Raw genomic sequence first — 23,629 nt, 5'->3', positions numbered from 1 at the left:
AACCCATTATCACGTAACATCCCAATGACCAATTCGAGGTTCTTTTGGTGATATCTTGGGTGTGATAACCAGAAAGCCCTGTCTATTAGGCTAAATATTGTGCCTCTCTTGTGGCAGAGAGGGTGACAGGAGTAATAATTCAGATATCTTCCCGAAAATGTTGGTTTATGGTACCAGTCGAATTCAACATATCCCCGGTTTAGAATGAATGTAACATCCAAAAAATCGAGTCTATTGCCCCCCCTTTCCAAAGTGAACTGTAATCTATTATGACACGCGTTAAACTGTCTTAGTATCTCCTGGGTCGTCCCGGGAGGGACGGCCAACGCGATATCATCAACATAGCGTACGTAGATCGGGAGTTCAAAAGAAAGGTCTCCTATCACCCTGCTCTCCAAATCGCGCATGGTTAAATCGACTACTATGGGAGACAGCGGAGAGCCCATGGGCTGAATAACCACGAATTTGATTGGGATAACGTTGAGATCTTGGATGAGGAACCGTTTCTAAGAAAGAGACTTGTATCAGAGATATTGTTTATCAGGCGCCAGATAAATGGCCTAAACCGACAAGAAGACACAGAGTGTCTAAGTCAAGCATATATATCTGTTGTGACAAATATGCCACAAATTTCCTGAAAGACGGTCTTCGTTTAGTTGTTATCGAATTCCTTTATAGAGCCATAAATCAGTTGTAACATTAATTTCCACACATTGTATGTTTGAGAGAAGGAGATAGAGAAGGGGGGGAAGCGAGAGGAAAGGGGGACAGGGATAGAGGGAGAGAGACGGAGGGGGGAAGGGAGAGAGAGGGGTGAGAGGGAGAGAGAGAGAGTGGAGAGGGAGAGGGATAAGGAGAAGGAGAGAGAGAGAGGGAGAGAAATAAATTCCACACATTGTGTTTGACATTGACTTCGATAACAGGCTATGAGCCATTGTATGGCGCCTTATAAATAGCATCAAACCGAATATCTTCTTCACTCGTGCGTCGGACGCGTCCGCGTACGGTCGTGTGAACGTGCGATGGATGAATGTGTGAGTAAGAGTGAGCCCCCTGTCGGAAATTCCTCACTATACTCTTCATTAGAGTCCACTTTTGAGTACCTCATGACATATTATTTCACTACGTCTATTTAGTGTGTGAGTAAGAGTGAGCCCCCTGTCGGAAATTCCTCACTATACTCTTCATTAGAGTCCACTTTTGAGTACCTCATGACATATTTCACTTTGTCTATTTAGTGGGGTATTGATCGGGGGGCTCACGGCTTTTTGCGCTGCGTGCGTCAGTATGTAGATTCCACATTATAATTTATTGTATTAAATTTACTGAAGAAGGTCCAAAGAAAGGACCGAAACGTTTAGGTTTAATTTTGTTATTCCAACAAGTTTGTTTTTAGTATTTGTGTACCTACACCCTACGCGTGGCTCCATATAGCCTCCTTCTGAATTTGTAAGTTAAAGTATACATCTAAAAACGTCAAGTTATTTATTTGCAATTGTACATTTCGTTCAATTTCCTGATAATTACCTTTGACGGTAAGTTTTATAATTTCCCGATCTATAAAAAACGAAGGAAGTTTCAATTCTATTTCGTTGATTAAATATCTCGCAATTTCATTAACAGCGTCTCTCAACTATAGAAACTAACTGCGTTAAATGCGCATCTACGCATTTTAGAATTTTTTCCAGTCCGAGAAAAGTAGCTTTCTGCATTACGATTGCTACGCTGTACGTTTTTCGTTTCTTCGTCGCAGGTTGCGTCTCTTCTTCTTCAAACTCGCCATTCTTCGTAGAATGTCCCGCATTTTCCTTGTACGTTACCAATATAGCTCTCGCTTCATAAGCACTGGTGAAGTTGATACAAATATTGCTGATAGCGATGGCACTTGGTTTTATTTTTTGATTTTCACACAAGTATACTCTCATCTCCTCCATATTGGCTTGAAACTGACGCCATGTATCGAAATCGAAGCAAATTCCATCGGTATAATTTCCCGTTAATTTAACAATCGGAACGAAACAGCCCTCGCTCGTCGATTGTAATCCCACATGTAACTTCTTTGTGTAGGAAGAATTAAGTCCATACGTTGTCGATAGTAATAAATATTGTCGTTCGTTGCTCCCTTCGACGTTGTCGTTGTTAATATTCTTGATAATATTGGTCTCGGATTCCCCAGAATCAGTTACTTTCTTCGAAGCTGCCATTGTTATCACTTTTCGTGTAAAATTTAGCAAAGAATAGTCACAACAACACGATGGAATAGTGAATTTTGGAGAAGTTTTTTATCACTGTCGAAGCTAAGACGTCTGAGACAGAATAGGTACGAGATCTCGACTTCACGGGCGCTTATATTGCCTCAAATTTCAGAAAAGTGTGGGAGAAAAAATTTACTTACTCAACTAAATAACGGAAAAATTGTGATTTTTCATGTTCAAACTTGCACGCTAAATAAGAAGTGTGCGAGAGAGAACGGAAAATTCTAGAATTACATTATCTAGAATAACAAATATGTTTAAAAAATTTTTTTCAAACAATTTATCGTAACAAAAGTAGATAATTTTGAACAGTAATTTATGATAATACTTTAGCTTTAAGAAATATTTCCAAAAAGAAATTAGATACTGTCGGGTGTAAGAAAATTATCTGATATAGAATGTCGGCGCCTAGATGGCTGATGAGGGATGTTGAATGCCGGCGACGAGGTAGCGCCCGAAGGATGTCGAATTTGGGAAAATGTGCGTTTTCAAAGTCATTTAAGATAATAAAGTGCGTCAAATAATTCTACCAAAATACTTCTGCAATAAAATATATTTTTTTAGAGCAGCTAAGAAAAGAGCAGATAAGTATTAACAACAGATAAGTTTTAAGAACAGTAGGTTTTTCAAACAAGCTTAAAAATGAAAGAAAAATATTTTAAGATATATCGCTAACCTTTTTCTTTAAAACCTATATGTTACATGAAAAATAATTTAGATTTGACACTGCTCACTTTTCGAGAAGTAGGGAAAAGTATATAAATTTCACGTAGCGTAAGAAAAAAAAAGTTTTACGAGTTCGACCGTGCGATCGACAACTTGCTCTGTTGCGACTTGTTCACTCGCGATTTTTGCTAAATTGGTTAACTTGTCTCTTAATAAAACTGAAAAATGTCTGGAGTTAAAGTTACGGTAACAAAGTGCGTCAACTTAGCATCAAATTTGCTACCAACGTTTAACACAGCGCAATATTTATCCAGTTTATCGGATGAAGCGTCGGAGAACAATTACACGGTTTTTGAACGACTTGCATGTGCTAGTTCAAATACCTTACTAGCAATTTTATATAGACTAGGACATTTTAACAGTGATAATCGATTATTACGTTTCGCGGGTGAAATAAAAGAAATGCGCGAAGCGCTTGGTCACGAGGAGGAAGATGTAGCAGGACATATTGGTTTTCTGCTACTTAATTATCGGAGAAATTGTATATCAGGTAATAAAATGTGTTTTAAAAAAATGCAATCAAACTCCAAAAATTCTCAGAACTTAATTATCTTAAATTTTCAAATTAATAATTTATAGAACGGAATATTCCCGCGAATGTGGTAAGTATAGCTCCCGTACCGCGACAAAGACGACAGAATGAAGAAGAGCACGTCGACGCACCACCTGCACGTAAGTGTTACATACATTGTGTAAATAAAATATTAAACTTTATAAAATTTTCAATAAAACATTATATTTTTAGGGAGAGCACGATTAAACGGAAATGCAGTTGAGGTAATTCCGGTTATTACGTTATCGTCAGGTAAGCTTCAATTTTAAGAAAATAATGTAAAAGAAAAATGTAAAATTTTACGAAATATATATGAATATATCGTTTTTAGATAACACAGATGACGATGACAATAATGCGGACATTGACAGCGTCAGCTCAGCCGAGCCTGAAACATTTTCACCTCGTAAGTTAATACTTTAAAATTTATTTAAACGTTTTACATGAGCGAGTAAAATATGAAAAATATATTATCTTCTTTATGATTTTAAAGTTTTCCCAATGATCGCAGAACACCTAAATAGAATGCAAGAAGAAGAGGAAGAAGAGGAGGAAGAACTTTGGGAAGAAGAAGAGGAAGAAGAAGAAGAAGAAGAAGAATCGGAGGAAGAGCAAGAAGATCATCGGGAAGAGGAAGAGGAAAAAGAAAATCAAGAGGAAGAAGAAGAAGAAGAAGACGAGAAAAGCGAATTCGATCCTCGGACGAAAGGTAACGCCGTTATTTTGTCTTTTACCAATTTTTATGTTTGAATTCAACCTTAAACGAATTAAAAATTTTTTATTAGAAATTAGTCGCTTGTCGATTAATTATTCTCCGGAATATTAACGTAGAAGGAGAAGGGTGCGTTACTCGAAGCATGTCGATTACCGTCGAAAGGTGAGTTATCTCATTATATTATGACGCTAGCAGTTGAGCAAAGATTAAATTCGAACATAAAATAAAAGCAATATTTATCATAGTATTTTATACAATTTATATTTAATTTTACAATTTCCTTTTTTTGATAGTACAAAGTGGCGGAGGGGTCAGAGGTCACGAGCAAAATGAGAGATTATTATCGCAAAATAATGAGGAAGTAATCGCGAAAGAGGAGGAAGAAGAGGATAATCACAATATTAATTCACCAGAGACGGAAGGGAGAGAAGAGGAGGAGCATCATCGTCAACATTCGCAACAACTGCAACAACAGGTCTGCAATAATTTTATGCATGTAAATTTGCTAGGGGAAAATGCGCGTTGATTTAGGAGATTCGGGGTAATTGGAAGAGAAGCGAGTTTCGCGATTGTTACGTCCGCGCGGAGTCGCGGGGTATAATTCGCGGAATATATTTTCACGAACAACGTACTCGGACTATTGCGCAAGACAACGTCGCTTTTCGGAGATTTACTTCCGGGGATTGCCCGCGACGGAGGCTATCCGAATGTATGGTCACGCGTCCAGAACGGATAGATACAAGAGTGAATAGGAAACACGAATTTGCGTTGTTTAGTTAGAGGTATTCTGGGTACCTGTCGAATGAATTGTTAATCGCGTGGAAAACGGTCACTACTGTATTGCCGTCACTGTTCGTGTAGGGAGTTTCTTCTCCGTCGAGATACTTTAGATATGCGATTTGACACATGAGACAATGGTGGTGTGGATCGCGAGTTTGTGTCAATCTGTTCAAATTACACACGGAACACGTTATTCCAGTGGGCAACTCGCCGATTATGAGGAGGTGCTTTACTGAAATTACCCAATTAGACTTTTCGCTTGTGCTTAATTTGAAGTAACAACGTATGCACAACGCGGCGTCCGTACCTAGATGAATGTACCCGGTGGCACGTTGACAATAAATCGTCTCGACAGTCTCGATTGTCTCGTATTCCTCCTCAAAGGGTGGAATAATATAGTTGGAAAAACTACGCGGACACATGAGTAATATATTGTTTAAACAATTAAAGCGTGTTAATATTGGAAAATATTCGTTCTCTTACTCTAGCACGAAAAACGAAACCGGCCAAAGAATTTGGAAAGAGAAATCGCTCCTTTGTCTTTTTTTTTATGACTGACCCTTTTTTTCCTATCGGACCCGAGTTTCACTTTTATGACTGACCCTTTTTTTTCTATCATGACCCGAGTTTCACTTTTATGACTCTGTAGCTACGTACTATTTTAGTTTGGTTTGCCCGTTGAAGAAGTTGTTCATTTACAGTTAAAATAGAACGTTATTGTTACTTTTAAGTGAAACCGAAGGATCATAAGTTGACGAGAGATATTTCTTTTACTTACTTTTTAGTCGAGCTTGTAGTTGGTGGGTGGCAGTTCCACGATGTTTTGGAGTGGCTTCTCGTACTGCTCGTGCAAGGTTTCAGCTCCGCGTTGGAGGTACCCGGATTTGCGGGGGTCGTTTTCTGGGATGTCGACTGGCGGGGACTTAGGTTTTTCGATGTCGATTTGTAATAATTTCGAGGGCCACTCTCTTAGTAGCACGTGTTTGGTGAATAATGCCTCGTATTCAGGATCGTTGTAATAATCTGTGCCAATAATAGCTGAATATTCGTTTGGTTTTGCCGGGTGGTAATAACGCGCGACTATTCGACGAAGCTGATTCTTCCTTCCTGCACGGCGTGTCTTAGGCATTATAAATCATATAGAACATTCTGGAGACTGCGTTACTTTCACAATAAGTCGACGTGCGGCGGTCCTCACTGTCGGTTATTGTTTAGGTATATAACTGTGAGCGGGTTGTCCTCTCGAAACAGTCACTACAGGTTCCAGAATTTAATAGAAGAAATGAATTGTTTAGCAACGATGAGCGGTTCGTCCTCTCTAAATCGCAGCCTAGAATTCAATCGATAATAGTTTATTTAATAAGTAATTATACGACACGCTGGAGTGCACGCTGGAGAAACAACTGAATTTAGGGATTTTGAGAATAAATATGATGTAGAACTAGAAACGCGTGAGGTTAAAGATGAGGTTGTATTTTCAAATAAATATTAGAATTGTTAATATAAAACACAATTTATTTAAAGTTAACACTAGACGCACTTAATACAAAAAATCAAATCTTAGAGTTAGAGCTTATTATTAGATTTAGAATTAGAATTAGAATTTGAACTAGGATTTAGAGTTAGAGAGCGTTCGGAGTAGAACTGCTCTGGTTGGAGTCGCGATTAGAACTGACTAAGTTTGGGACTGATCTGAGGTCCTTCGTTTCGGCGGCTCGAAGTTGCGGCGGCCCATGGTGGGGGACGCTTGCCGTAGTGGGAACGCTCGCCGTGGTGGGAAAGTTCCTAGGCGCTACGCAGCGCCACGTTTAGGCACTAGGCGGAGTTAGGCATCATGGCCGTCGCTGGCGCGCTTTTCAAACAGCGTTAGGGGACTTAGAATTATTTGTATGAGAAACATAAAAAAATGAAAAATGTTTAGCGGCCGGACGTGACACGATACGTCCGCTACCCGAAAGTGGTGATATTTATCGTTTTTTGGAAAACGCTTTTCGCGAAATTCACGCGTTTGCGATAAATTCGTGCGAATCGGGTGATTATGTAGGATTAACGTTTGATTCACCGAATTTATCGCATGGTCCCGCGGGTTTATCCTTTCGTCCGGTGCGTGACTTGACTCACGAGAATATTTGGGGGCTTGTAAGTTCGGTAGCGCAGAGCGCGGGAAGTCTCGATATCGCCGAACAATTTAACGTGCGTATTTTTAATATCACAGTTCCTTCGGGTCGCGGATGTAACGTGTGAAGATTTCGCGAAACGCTCGATAGTCGAAATAACTAATTAAGATAATTTGTGTTTCCCTCGCTCCCTCGTAGTAGCGCAAACTTACTGCGAACGCGGTAACATACGAACAGGAGAATTACACGATAAGTGGAATGCAGTAAGACACTCGCGTTCGGTGTTACAACGCGAATGGGCGGCGATATTAACGAGAAATGCCGGTGTGATAATGTCGGAAGAGGGATGCGGGATATACGAAATCGAGTGCTTCCAACGATATCTCGCCGCTGACAATATCGCGATCGTTGTATATAATTTTAGAACTTTTGGTCGCAGTGAGAAACCATTGTACGACGGTACAGCGATACTCGCTTCTCTTGGACGCGAATCTTCTCGGCGATTAAATATTATGTATTACGAGAATTATAGTCTCGCTCGAGCTGTCGTGCGGGTCGGACGTGTTCACAACGCGCTGCCGTTCCGAACGCGATAAAGAGCCTCTGGTATAGCAGTGTTATTGTTATACTTCCATATGCTAATAATCATTACTTAATAAACATCTGTATGCTAACGGGTTAAAGTATTTAAAGTAAGTAGTAATACAACAAAGTAAACCGCGGCCGTTATGGCCAGCGGATGTGATAATACCGTTGAGAAACTCACGCAGATGACAACCCACAGCAATGCAAACATACAGACGGAAGCTGTGACACAACGGAGACAGTCAGATGCACTGGAACAGCTGGCCACTGTCACATTAGACCAGGTATCTTGTAGCAACGACGAAATAACTCCGAAAAGGCATACCACGGAAAAACATAACGAATGGCAAGAGGTCAAAAGCAAGAACAAACGACCAAGATCCAGCTCAGAAAATAACAACATACGGCGTAATTCAAAACAAACACGCATAGCCGACTACTGGCTAAGTGCGCCTGTCAGCGTAACAAATAAATACAAACACCTAGACAATCAGGAATCTGAAGAACCGGAAAATATAAATACTGTTAAACCTATAAGGGCTCCACCCATATTTATTTCGGATGTCAATAATATTAGCCCGTTAATGAACATGCTAGATCTAATCACTAAAGACAATTATATTATTAAAGTTCTAAGCCAAGAACAAGTCAAAGTTCAAGCTAATACTATTGAGGCCTATGATGTAATTATTAAGTCTTTAAGAGAAAAAAAACTAGAAAGTAATACTACGAAACATGCACCACTCAACTGAGACCGATAGCATAAAAAAGGAAATAGAAAATCATGGTCACACGGTACTAAACATTATAAACATGCGCCAAAGAATAACGAGAAACCCGCTATCCTTGTTTTCTATAGATCTGAAACCAGCAGAAAACAACAAAAGTATCTATACACGATCGAATATCTGCTAAACACAAAAATTAAAATTGAAGCACCGCATTTTAAACGCGAAATACCCCAATGTATAAACTGCCAACGATACGGTCACACAAAGAATTTCTGCTTCCACCTCCCGCAATGTGTAAAGTGCACAGGTAATCACAAAACATCAGACTGCTCGCATAAAGAAAGATCTGATAAAGTAAAATGCGTTTTGGGAAGTGCAGTGGGAATCACCCAGCCAACTACAAAGGATGCACAATTTTCAAACAACTACAAAAAGCTAAATTCCCGACCCTAAGAAATAAAGAAATAACATCAAAACAAAATGATATGGAACAAACCGTGCACTCGACACAAACATTGGTACAATCTAAGACTAGTCGCCCAGGACTCACCTATGCACAGACTACAGAAGACAGAAGGACACAAGGACACCCCTCTAACAACCCGTAATCTAACCAACAGCTTCAAGGGCATCAAACTAATAATCTTCAAGAACTAAAATCCACGATAAAATGCCTCACGGAACAATTAAGTATCATGCTAAACTTACTTACTACTCTAATCTCTAAAATGACACAATGATTAAAATCTTACAGCTGGTAATCTGGAATGCTAATGGCTTATCCAAGCACAAACTTGAATTACAGACCTTCTTGAAAGACCAAAGCATAGATATTATGTTAATATCTGAAACTCACTTCACTAAGAAAAGCCATATCAAAATTCCCAGATATTCAATTTATTACACTACACATCCAGATGACACTGCTCACGGCGGATCCGCTATTATCATCAGAAATAGCATAAAACACCACGTAATTAACGCATATCAAACAGAGCAAATACAAGCCACGAACATAGCTGTAGAGGACTGGCACGGCTCTCTCACTATTTCAGCAGTTTACTGCCCCCCGAAGCATAACATCAAAGAAAATGACTTTGTGCACTATTTTAAAACATTGGGATATCGATTCATTTCCGGAGGAGATTACAACGCCAAACACTCACAATGGGGTTCACGATTAATAACACCAAAAGGCAAAGAACTCCATAAAGCTATGGAGCACTTAAAACTTGATTCGGTGTCCACGGGAGAACCAACGTACTGGCCTACAGACAGGAGAAAAATCCCTGACACTATTGACTTTTATATCACCAGAAACATAAACAAACGATACCTAAAGGCTAAATCATGCCTAGAACTGTCTTCAGACCATTCGCCAGTACTACTCACCTTGAGCAGCAAAGTGCTTGTAAAAGAAAAACCGTGCACATTGAACAATAAAAGAACTGACTGGGAATATTTCCGGACTCAAGTAGAAGAAACATTAAACACATCAATACCCCTAAAAACTACGAGTACGAAATCACGGAATCGATAGAACACTTCAATCAATGCATACAGCAAGCAGCATGGAACGCTACTCCGATTAACTCAACAAAAGACGATGCTAATGAAATTCCAACATCGGGAAGATTAAAAATAGAAGAAAAACTCAAGCTCAGGAAACAGTGGCAGACAACCAGATCCCCAGAACTAAAATCTAAGCTAAACAAAGCCATTAAAAATCTACGTAAGATGCTTAGTTTAGAGAGAGATCAAGGCATAAAAAAATACCTACAAAATTTGAGCGCTACAAAGCAAATGACTATACACGCTAGAAGGCAACTAAGCGGCTCAAACAACCTGAAATCCCAATACCACCAGTGCGCTCAGCAGATGGAACATGGGCGAAAAGTGCAAACGAAAAAGCGGATGCATTTGCTCAACACTTGGCAGAAGTCTTTACCCCACATCCCGATGTAACACAATCAGAAGAAGAAGAAGACGAAATCAATCAAGCGATAAACAAACCTCACCAGCTGGAATTTTCTCTGCATAACTTCAAGAAGAATGAAATCATCAAAACCATCCGGAACAACCTAAATCCAAAAAAGGCACCAGGATATGACCTGATAACTGGGGAAATACTTCAAAACCTGCCAGAGAAAGGTTGGAAGTTCTTAACTCAACTGTTCAATGCTATACTAAGTACCAGTTTTTTCCCACTACAATGGAAGGTGTCTCAGATCATTCTTATACTGAAGCCAGGGAAAAAACCGGAAGACATCAATTCATATCATCCAATCAGTCTCCTGCCAATCCTGTCAAAAGTCTTTGAAAAGTTGTTGCTCTCAAGATTAAAACCAGTCATAAATGAAAAAGGATTGATTCCAAACTATCAGTTCGGATTTCGACAAAAGCACGCTACTATCGAGCAGGCCCATCGCATCTATAAAAAAATATACACAGGATTAGAAGGAAAAAAATACTGTTCGGCTGCCTTCCTGGACATTACGCAAGCTTTTGACAAGGTATGGCATGTTGGCCTATTATATAAAATTAAGCAAAGCTTGCCTCTAAACTATTACACCCTTTTAAAATCATATCTACAAGATTGACATTACGTTCGTAAAACACCAAGACGCAATCACGGATCTTCAAAAAAATACAAGCGGGAGTACCACAGGGAACCGTGTTAGGCCCAATGCTCTACCTCTTCTACACAGCTGGCTTACCTACAACAACTGGAGTAACAACTGCGACATTCGCGGATGACACAGCGGTTATAGCCTCTCACGTAAATCCAGTAATAGCTTCCCAAATGCTACAAACCAACCTTAAACCAATTCAAAAGTGGCTAAAAAAGTGGCGTATAAAGGCCAACGAAACCAAATCGGTCCATGTGACCTTTACCACCCGAAGAGAAACCTGTCCTCAGGTAACACTGAACGACCAACCAATACCACAATCAGAGTTTGCTAAATACTTAGGTATATACTTTGATCGTCGTCTGAATTGACAAAAACATATTTTCACTAAAAGGAAACAACTCGAACTAAAACTACGTAAAATCTTCTGGTTATTACGTCGAGGATCACAACTATCAGTGGAAAATAAACTACTGTTATATAAGACAATATTAAAACCAGTGTGGACGTATGGCATCCAACTATGGGGAACAGCCTCAAACTCCAACATAGAAATATTACAGCGCTTCCAATCCAAGGTCCTAAGAATGATTATAAATGCCCCATGGTTTGTGACAAACGACTCCATACAACACGACCTCCAAATACTGAGCGTCAAAGAAGAAATTATAGAATGCTGTACAAACTATCGTAACAGACTTGTAAATCATCCGAACATTCTTACAGCAAATCTCATGAAACAATCTCTCGGTATGAGAAGACTAAAGAGAAAAATACCAGCGGACTTTATATCCTAGACTATAACAAGTCCGTACTAATGCAGCAAACATAATAATATTAATGCAAGTAATAATAATTATATAAATACTTAAAGTATAATCTAAATAAGGACGTATCACTAGATATGTCCTTTCCATGTTCAACTCTAAGACATAAATATTGCTAAATGTCCTACATACATGGACAGATCGTAATAAAATTAGGATAACAAAAAAAAAAAAAAATACGAGAATTCACGTCATTACAATCCCTATAAAAACTTACCTCTAAAAAAGGTAAAAAGAGGCGCGTAGTATGGGCACGCCAGTAGTGACAAATTACTCATTGCAAACCCATGTAGAATCGTATGAAAAATTACCCATTGCAAACCCATGTAGAATTGTATGAAAAATTATTCATTGCAAACCCATGTAGAATCGTAGTACAAAAGTAATGATATCAAACAAAAATTGCGCGCCAAGTGAAAGTAGAAACTTGTACCAGTGGAAAATTTAAGTTGCAAATCTATATAGAGTCGTATAATGAACCAGTGAAAAATTTAAGTTGCAAACCCATGTAGAATAGTATAATTATAGAGACCTCCCTTCACGCTGGAAGTTGCAAACCCATGTAGAATCGTATAATTATAGACCTCTCTTCACGCTGAAAGTTGCAAATCCATGTAGAATCGTATAATTATAGACCTCTCTTCACGCTGAAAGTTGCAAACCCATGTAGAATCGTAATAACAAAAAAATAAGACAAAACAGAATTAAAAATTAATACAAATATTAAAAATTAAAAATTTATGCAAAAATTATTAAAATTAATACAAATAAGAAAAATAAAAAAATTTTAATTAAAAAAACTTTTTGCTGCTAAATTTCATAATTAACTTTAGCATATTGTTTAATTTAGCAGCGTCAAGTTTTTTTAATTAAAAATTTTTTATTTTTCTTATTTGTATTAATTTTAATAATTTTTGCATAAATTTTTAATTTTTAATGTTTATATTAATTTTTAATTCTGTTTTTTTATGTGTTTTGTCTTATTTTTTTGTTATTACGATTCTACATGGGTTTGCAACTTTCAGCGTGAAGAGAGGTCTATAATTATACGATTCTACATGGGTTTGCAACTTCCAGCGTGAAGAGAGGTCTCTATAATTATACTATTCTACATGGGTTTGCAATTTAAATTTTTCACTGGTTCATTATACGACTCTATATAGGTTTGCAACTTAAATTTTCCACTGGTACAAGTTTCTACTTTCACTTGGCGCGCAATTTTTTTTTATATTATTACTTTTGTAGTACGATTCTACATGGGTTTGCAATGGATAACTTTTCATACGATTCTACATGGGTTTGCAATAGGTAATTTTTCATACAATTCTACATGGGTTTGCAATGAGTAATTTTTCATACGATTCTACATGGGTTTGCAATGGGTAATTTTTCATACGATTCTACATGAGTTTGCAATGAGTAATTTGTCACTACTGGCGTGCCCATACTAGGCGCCTCTTTTTACCTTTTTTAGAGGTAAGTTTTTATAGGGATATCATTCATTTTTGTATATGATAATAATACGATTCTGCATGGATTTGCAATGGGTAATTTTTCATACGATTCTACATGGGTTTGCAATGAGTTATTTTTCACTACTGGCGTGCCCATACTAGGCGCCTTTTTTTACCTTTTTTGAAGGTAAGTTTTTATAAGGATATCATTCATTTTTGTATATGATAAACATCTTTAAATAAATAAGCAAAGAACCCGCCACCACCCCTGTCATATTTCAAAATACGACGGTCCTCTTTGCTTACTATAGATAAAAACAACTATTTTGTACAACCATTTTTAATTAAAATATTTTTATAGGTTTTTATTTATCAGTTGTTGCAATTTTTCATATCATTATTTTTATAGATTAATATGTCATTAAAAATATATTTATTATTCACAATCTATACCTTTAAGTCCATTGATGAATAATCGTTGCTGCTTATATAGTTCATTATTAAATATATAAATAAAGCGAAAAGTGTGTTATATCATTCCATGTTTAGTAGTAAAGGCAAATTATTGACGATTTTGTAAAAAATATTTTTTTGCACTTTACGAATAATGGAGAATATAAAGCGTTGTCATGAAATTGCTAATACATTATGATACATTCTTTTATATAGGACTGATCGAAATACAATATTAAATGATTAAATATTAATCATAAATTTGATATATAAAAATCTATTTAGTGAGAATTTTTCAACTACTTTAGTTTATATCGAATTTGTATTATTTAGCAATTTTTTGTAAAAATATTATATAAACATCTTTAGCACCTCTAGGCCACTGCCTCTTTTTAACTTGCGCATCATCAATTTCGATCCAAATATTAGATAGTCCTTCTCTACATATGCTTATATAATGACCTTCATCGGTGCACGAACCATCATAAAGTATAGCATTCATCGTCTTGTACAATTGTCCCGCTATTAATACTTTAGTTGTTGGAACAGCACATAAGTTAAATTTGTGTTCTGCTTTTATTAATTTACCATCTTGTGATAAAAATTGTATTAAACGAATAACAATTATTTCTCTTGTTAATGTTACTTCATTTTTAAATATTTTATCAGTTCCAGTACAATATTCACATGATTCGTTGCGTAAGTGAAATCAATGTGAAAACGTAGCATTTAATAAATCATTAAGATTATAACTTTTTTCTTTTAAATTATCAAGAGAAATTGAAATAGCAATATTATTTTCAACAATAGTTTTTGTATTGCCACATGTTTTGCATCGTTTGGTAGAAGTTACCTGATGTTGTATCAAATTTTTTATGCAATCATATTTATCGCAAAGTGCCGTAAGAAAATCATACGCATTTAGTTTTACGATGCTTGAAAAATATTCTCCTAAACATTGCCGTATTGCATATGTATTTAGATTACGCATTCCATTTTCATATCGATGCATTAATATACGTAAAACATCTGTTTTGTCGCAATTAATCAACTGTTGCCGAATAACATTTAAATGTAATAAACATTGCAATACTGTATTTGCATAACATGAAACCTTGTCTGTATTCTGAAAACCATGTATAACCCAAGCAGTGCTTTGAATTCTTCGATTTGAAGCAATATTGAATTTTGTGATCTGAACTTGATTTTTGAACAGAAGCAACTACTTTTGGTAGTTACGCCCATAGAACATCTTTCACTTTATGACAGCGTTCTTTTGACGCAGCAATCATTTCTGCTTTTGAATTGTGTATCCGTTTTAAACGATTATATTCAATAATAGCTTCATCGTTAGCAACTACTGCTGAAGGATCAAAGTTAATTAAATGTAATCCTTCTAGAGATGTTACTCGCGACAAGGCAACATAAACTTGACCACAACTAAATACAGAGTTGCCAATATCCGTAACAACACTTTGCAAACTTAATCTTTAGCTTTTATGAATAGTGATGCCATAACTTAAAGATAATGGAAATTGTTTTCGTATAACATACGCTCTATCTAATACCTGAAATTTAACCTTTACTCTTTCAATTTCATATTCTAAACTTGATGGTAAAAGAAGTTTAATCTTTCTACGTCATCAGTAGACGTTTCTCGTACAATTGAAATTACTTTAGCAATTGTACCGTTTACAAGACCCAAACTAGCATCGATGTTACGCCGAATCATAACTTTTGCTCCAATTTTAATTGTAATTTGTTTTGAAAGCCCAGCTGTTCGAGAATTATCATCATCGTTATTTGACAATACTTTTAATACTTTCTTTTTTACATATGATATACATTCAATCGTATCTTGAGCAATTAATAATATTTCTTTGGAAACAATGCGACTTAACATTGCATCATTAAGGACATTACACATATTACAAGTTGGCAATAAACAAACAGTATCCGATGGTAAACTGTTAATAAAATCACATAATTCATTTACTCTAGATTCGAAAGAATCAGCTTTAAAAAATATTTTTCTACTCTCTAGAATTTTACAATCAGATTTTGTCACTAAACCAATACGAATTCGCGACAATAACTCACGGTAAGAATCATCTCCTTGCTGACGCATATTGATTGTCAATTCATCATACTCAAATAATGTGTAATCCATAAATTAACTGCATTTAAAGAACCAAGACATTTAGCAATTTTTTTATCTGATAAATGTATAAAGATAGGATCTTCGCGTACAGGAGGTAATTGAAGCAAGTCTCCGAATAAAAGAATATGCTTTCCACCAAACCAACCATCATCGCAATCACTAGTGTCAAAAATCTCAGACAATCGAAGATGTATATATATTAATTAAGCAATTATTGTAAACGACCCAACTGGCTTAATTGATCTTTATTAATTCGATATCATATATAAATATACAGACTACGTTTTGACCTTTGGTTCTTTTTTGGTATATACTCGTATATTAAAGTCAAATTAGATATCATTGACACTTCATCAATTACAAAAAGAATAACATCTTTAAGATCTGCTCGTAAAACTTTCAATACATGATCAGATAATTTATACTTAGGAGTTTGACCATGTTCAACGGGTAATTGAAGCAATCTATGAACTGTCAAACCATCTATAATATATTAAATGCTGCTATACCAGTAGGTGCTGCTACAGCAGTATCTTTGTTGAGATTTTGTTTTATCCAGCATTTAATAGTCTTGATTAAGAAACTTTTTCCAGTACCACCTTCTCCGCTAACATATAATCGTAATATTGATTTATCGGACTCTACAACATTGATAACTTTATCAAATACGCGTTTTTGATCCGTATTTAATTTTACTATCATTTTAGATACATCAATTTCTCGAATCGCTTTATCACCAAGATCTTTAAAATCTTGCATCGCTTCACCAGCCTCTATATTTTGAATACCTATCGCATTTTCAGGATCATCCTGAGACTGCTCTTTTTGTAAATCGTCATCTAAGCATTGCTGAACTAACTGTTTTGCAGTTTCAAATGCTTTTTGCAATTCTTCTAATCTTTCATGATATTGCAATGCTTCTACAAGATGCAGTTTTACTTTGTGAAACGATTCGGCATAAGTATCGCATTTATTTTTAAGATCCTCTAATTTTCGCCATGGTTTAAACATAAGCAATAACGCAAAGAAATAATTTTCCGGCTGTGTATTAACATTATATCTATAATGATTAATAAGATATCCGCGCTGTCGCCGTTTAAGATAACAACCATTACCTATTTTATAATCAATATACTTATTTTTTGGTTTAATCTTAAAGATATCGTACCACTGTGCAAATTCATAAAGAGACGTATTTTCTAGTTCGTTTGGTCTATGTGGATAATGATCATCTATCAAAGATTGATAATATATATCTGTAGATTCAGCATCAAGAGCTTCAATTTCTCTGCGACTTTTCAATTTTCTATATCGTATTTGATTAACATCTAATCATCTGATGGTTGTATTTCGATCAGTTCCATACAAAGGAATACCTAACAATGTATCAGCAGCTTCGAGAGCTCCACATTCTCTATTATTCGTAAATCGCAAAACAATATTCCAAAGATGACTCGCTAATGATTTGTTTTTGTTATCCTTACTATCAAGAATAGTCTCAGACAATTCACTTTTTCCCGCTTTATTCATATATTTAGTAATATACCAAGTAAGCAGCGATGATTTTTCACCAATAAATTGTATATCCATATTACCTTCCCACGCAGTAAGAAGAACAGGATTATAGTCATTTATATTAACTTCATTATCCGTTCGAGGAAGATCATAGAGTCTACTTTTATGTTTCAATTGTTTTCTACCGGCTATCGAAGTTGCAACATCTCTCATATTCAAAGTTTCAGTAACGGGACGAGGAAATCCAAAACGACATCGACGAATAACTTTACGTCCTACTTTTTTAGAGCGAAGACAATAATCGTTATGTATATGTCGCTGATGCGTATCAACACGACTGTATAATAATGGCGAAATATTTTTATCCGGCATTTTGCAGCTTATATGTTGTAAAATAAATTGGGAGACTTCTTCCATAGTAGATTCACCGAAAATCGGTGCATTTTTAATCCAAATTAATAAGTGAAAATGTTGTGTACCTCTACCTTGATATTCTCGTCGCCAGAAATAGTGCGTTACTTCTCCAATTGGATGATCTTTGGACTTGATAAAGTCAAGCATTGCCCGAAACTTATTATCGAGAAATCTGGATGTTGATACAGGATCTCTAGCAATGAGTGCGCTAATGCTTAAGGAAGCGTCATGCCATTCATTTACTTCACGAATATATTCACCTAAATCTTCCCATAACCACTCACTCGGACTTAGTGTTAAAAACCATGTCGCAGGTCCATAATGCTGCGTCATACAATTTAAATCACTTCTCGGTCTACGCCAATATTGCTCCGTATTTCGAAGTGTGGCAAATATTGTACTCAAATTAGATTCCAACAATTCTTTCGACATTGCGTCTAAGTATTCTGCAGTTGTATAACGAAGTCGCGGATTAGTTACATTCATTTTATGAAAAATTCCACGATTTAATTGACGCATATTTGCATCGTTCAATAAATAAAATAAGTATTGTTGATTTAATCTATACTGTGGATGTTTAGATGTCAAACGACATTTAATAAATTCATGATCATGAAGTTTAACCTGTCTAATCTCACGTTGTTCATTAATACCAGAAGAATATAAATCTGGAAAACACATTAAATCTAAATGTTGCTTACGATTATTCAAAGGCAAGTCCTGAATTTTTAACATTTGATATAAGGCTGTCGCAGTTTTATTTGCTTTCTTTTCATATAAAGGATAGTATATTGTTCGTAATAGCCATCGTTTTCAGCATTAGTAACTTGAGTTAACATTGCTTTCCGTTGGCCTTCTAATGTATCATTTTTTATCTCTTCTATCGGATCATTTAATAATTTAGTCTCATCATTAGCCACTTCTGCATTATCTTCTGTCTCTTCCATTTGGAATTCAGAATTTTTTAATTTTGGTAAACGTAAATCATTGTGATTATTTGGCAATATAATATGAGAGTATAAAGTATTGTTGCGCTTTAACCACGTTAAAGCGTCAAATACTTTTTTAACATCAACTACCTCTTCCTAAATAATCTTTGATTTTGTCGGGATACCTCTAACTAATATATATAATGATATGTTCTACCTTTAACTTTTGGTACCATTTGTCTTTGAGGCAACTTTTTATTCATAACAATTCCCATTTTGAGGACAGTTTGAAACGCTTTAGCTCTCTGTATAAGAATTTTTTCGAATGTATTAAGAGATGATATTACTTCAGGCACCTGATTTGTAAAAAGATTATTTAAGACGCAGTATGCAGGCATTAAGCCCTTACGAAATTTGCTTACATAATAATTACATATATATTGCGTATCAACTTTTTGTTGTTGTACATACGTCATTAAATCTCTCCAAATTTGTGTCTGAAGACTATTGACTTTAGAAACATTTTTTTTATAACACAATCTCTCGCACGATACGTAAACATGTCGTGATGTGTCCATAGAGCGTTTAGTTAACGCTTTAAATGCTTTACGATATTTAAAAATAATATCATCGTCACTCAAAATTATAGCAGTCCGTTGATGTCTGTGCATATCTACTTTTTCCTGTGCAGAAGTCACAATTTCATTCAAAGTGTTTATATCACCATGATTTAATACATCATCTAGATTTTCCATTTTTCGATAAAAAACTGTAAGTTCGTAAATTAAACGCTTCATATATCTTACTTTTGGAAAATGAGGCGATAATAATTGAACTAGAAGAAACATTCCTTTGCAAAGTGTTAAATCAATATAACAGCTACGCATATGACCCAATTTCTCATTTGAAGTTTTCATAGTACATTTATGAATACTTTGGATCAGTTTTGGTACATTCTTTAAAGTATAATATTTACGGTTTCGAGAAACTTTGGATAACTATCAATTAAAAGCAGATTGTTAATTTTACAGCTTGCAGTATTACACATCAGAATTGGTTCATTCTTTAAAGTACATGTGTTTACGGTTTTGAGAGATTTCTGAGAACGGTCAATTAAAAGCGGATCGTTAATTTTACAGTTTGAAGTATTACACGACCAAGATTTTTTAGCTCGTTCTGTTATTAATGGTAATATGTTTACTACTTTTCCTTCTACATTTATTACCAAAGGTTCCAATGGATTTACATCATGATGATATGTAGACTCGATGAAATAATTTTCAGATGAAGCTGTATGTCTAGATTCGCCACATAGCGCAGTTAATTTGTCTTCAATTGTAGAACAATCTGCGATAAGAGTCAAATACACTTCTGATTTCTTTTTAATCAAACAATATTTTGTATATATTGCGAATATAATTTTTTCTAATACACATGCACCAACGTACAATTTTTTCGGCTTTCAATCGTTTCTCAATATGACCTTTAATATTGATTTTTTCAATAATATTTTTAATAAATATTTCTGAAGAATTACGAAGTTTTATAGTGTTTTTCGACCAAAATTGTTCATACTTTTTAGTAATTTTTTGCCAATATTGCAAGTTTTTATTTCAAATGTAGATTTTGTCTTGATTTTGTTCTGTATTTTTGTCTGATAATATCGCTTATTATAAAGCCATTTGTGATTAGGATCCAATCTTTTTTATCTATCTCGTTCATGCTCAAAGTTTTTCGAATAACGCATACGCTTTTATGCGCGTTTATTTTCTAAATCTTGTTCATATCGATATCGATCTTTAATGCGTTCATCTTCTAAATTCCGTTGATATCGATTACACTTTTTAGCGCGTTTATTTTCTAAATTTTGTTCATATCGATCACACTGTTTAGCGCGATTATCTTTTAAATTTCGTCTATATCAATCACACTGTTTAGCGCGATTATCTTTTAAATTTCGTGTATATCGATCGCGCTGTTTAGCGCGATTGTCTTCTAAATTTTGTTTATAACGATCGCGTCGTTTAGCGAGTCTATCTTCAAAGCTCTGTTTATACAGATCGTGCTGTTCAATGCAATTATTCTCGGAATCTTGCTCATATGAATCATGTTTTTTAGCCTGATTATTTTCTAAATCTTGTGTATAGCGTGCACGTTTATTTACGCAGTAATTTTCCAAATCATGCTGTTTTTTCATAAATATCATTGTTTGTTTTCATAAAATTTTTTTAAGCATTTTCCATTAATTGTAATTGATTATTACTTAATTCTTTTTTAGATTGGTCAACATGACGTTGCTTTTTTAAACGATTCAAACTTTGTTGTTCCGTCTCACATCGACGTATAGTACGTATACGGTCTGCTTCAGTCTCTCTTGCTTTTATTACTGCTAATGGAAGCACCTTTTGAAGAGCATATTGTGGATCTTGTGGAAAATGCTCAATAACATTAGATTCAAAAATCTTAATTAAATGCAAGCGCATTAAACTATAATCATATTTTATTTTTTCGGGTTTAATATTGAATAACAATGAAATTGCAAAGGCTATTGCGAAAACCTCGCAATCGCTACCGTTTGGTTGGTATTGTACAGTAGAAAATTTGACAGAATTTTTTTCAAAGTTATATGTTGGAAATAATCTTTTCAAGAATTGTTCATGATGTCTATGCAATTTTTTATTATTTAATGAATCATAAATAAATATATTTTTTGTATCGTAATAACTACACACCCAATGTCCATCTGATGGACCTGACGAACTATGTAATATTTGTATATGTTTTTTATCAATTGACATAGGCTGAATAGTATCAGAAAGTTGTAATCGCCATGTTTCGACAGGTCTATAATCTGAACAATTTTGCAATAAATAGTCAAAATATTCCATATGTATATCGGTTAACCATTCACCTCGAATGATTATATCTTTATCCCTAGGTGATAGAATTCTATGTTTTTTTTGTCTTTACAGACATTATTTAATATATATTCGATAAAAATATAATAATTACAAAAGATACAATTTTTTTGTAAATATGTAATAATTTATGTTATGTACGGCGCACAGCAGCCACTTTTTGTAGGCGCACAGCAGCCTTGTATGGGCCCACAGCAGCCACTTTTTGTAGGCGCACAGCAGCCTTGTATGGGCGCACAGCAGCCTTTTGTAGGCGTACAGCAGCCTTGTATGGGCGCACAGCAGCCTTTTGTAGGCGTACAGCAGCCTTGTATAGGCGCACAGCAGCCTTGTATAGGCGCACAGCAGCCTTATATCGGCGCACAGCAGCCTTATATTGGCGCACCGCAGCCTTGTATCGGCGCACCGCAGCCTTGTATCGGCGCACCGCAGCCTTGTATCGGCGCACAGCAGCCTTTTGTAGGCGCGCAGCAGCCTTGTGTAGGCGCACAGCAGTCTTTTGTAAGCGCACAGCAGCCTTGTATCGATATACAACAGTTTTCGAAGCCGAACTTGGAGCAGAAAGAAGGCTGTTCTATAGGCGTATAACAGCCTTTAAAAAACAATAATTAAAAATATACTTACCTCACTCTACCTCTAGCCACTGATCTAAAATCCTGTAATAAACACTACAAAAAATTAATTTTATTAATATACAGGGTGTTCCGTCTCTACCGAATCACTGATTTACAGTAGATTCCCGACATCATTTGGAGATTATTTTTCATCAGCGAAGATGTCGAGGCACCAATAATTTTCGAGTTACAAGCAATAGAAAATAAAGGCTTTTTCGTAAACTAAGTCTTATAGAAATAAAATATTAACAAAATCACATTCTCCAATTAATTTCAAATAGAGTTTACTTTAATAGAATTTTAATTTAAGGCTTAGTTATAAAGATACATGATGGCAAAAATTGGGAACATGCAAAAAATGATGACCTTTCTCGACATTTTCGCTGAGGAAAAATCGTCTCCAAATGACGTCAGGATTCTAACTATATCAGTGATTCGGTAGAGACGGGACACCCTGTATAAAATATTTTATATTAATAAAATAAATTTTTTGTACTTATTTACTAATATATAATATTATAACACCAGTATATATACAAAATATATATAAAATTATATTTACACAATATTATATTAAAGTAGATAAAGTAAGATAGATAAGTACATTAACTTTATTAGATTAGATCTCTTTATTGTCGCCCCAGCGGGGATTGCAAGGCGCTTTTTACGAGGAGCGTTCCCGAACCTCTTACACTTTCTTCTACTTCATTCCCCTTCCCCTTTATCCCCTTTACAATTGCTTCTCTCTCTAACCTGGCCATTTTTCGACCTTACAATTTTCTAACCTATCCTCCCTCCCCTTCTGCCCCTCTTCGTTCTTTTCCTCTTCCTCCTGGTTCCTTCCTCCTTTCCTCCTGTCTTCTCCCTTCCGTCCTTCCAGCCAAGTGTTCCATTCCTCTCTCCGGCTCTGTCTCCTCTATCCTTGTTCCTTTCCTTCTCCTTCCAACAAAAAACATTTTTTACAGTCTCTCCTTACTCTTCCTTTTTGTCTACCCTCCCTTCCCTCCTCCTTCTGTCTCCTCTTCTTCTCACCCCTTCTCCTTTTCTTTCCCCGTTTCCTCCTTGCCCCTTATACCTTCCTTCCTTCCCCTCTCCCACCCATCTACCTCTCCCCACTTCTTTCTTTCTTTCTCTTTACTTCTACTTTCTACCCTCCTCACATTCCTCTTCTTTCTTTCTCTTTACTTCTGTTTTCCACCCTCCTCACATTTTCCTCTGTCCTCCCTTTTGTACCAACCTCCCCTTCCATTAT

General features: G+C 35.7%; 1 pseudogene; it reads right to left on the bottom strand.

Annotated features, from left to right (window-relative positions):
* Positions 1–14,151: 14,151 nt before the first annotated feature.
* LOC145938537 (uncharacterized) lies at positions 14,152–18,863 on the bottom strand (annotated as a pseudogene).
* Positions 18,864–23,629: the final 4,766 nt, after the last annotated feature.

Source organism: Prenolepis imparis, unplaced genomic scaffold, assembly GCF_030444845.1.
Source record: "Prenolepis imparis isolate NDT839.2.m4 unplaced genomic scaffold, iyPreImpa1.0 SCAF_1, whole genome shotgun sequence".
Taxonomy (NCBI): domain Eukaryota; kingdom Metazoa; phylum Arthropoda; class Insecta; order Hymenoptera; family Formicidae; genus Prenolepis; species Prenolepis imparis.
This window is presented reverse-complemented; position numbering and strand designations above follow the sequence as displayed.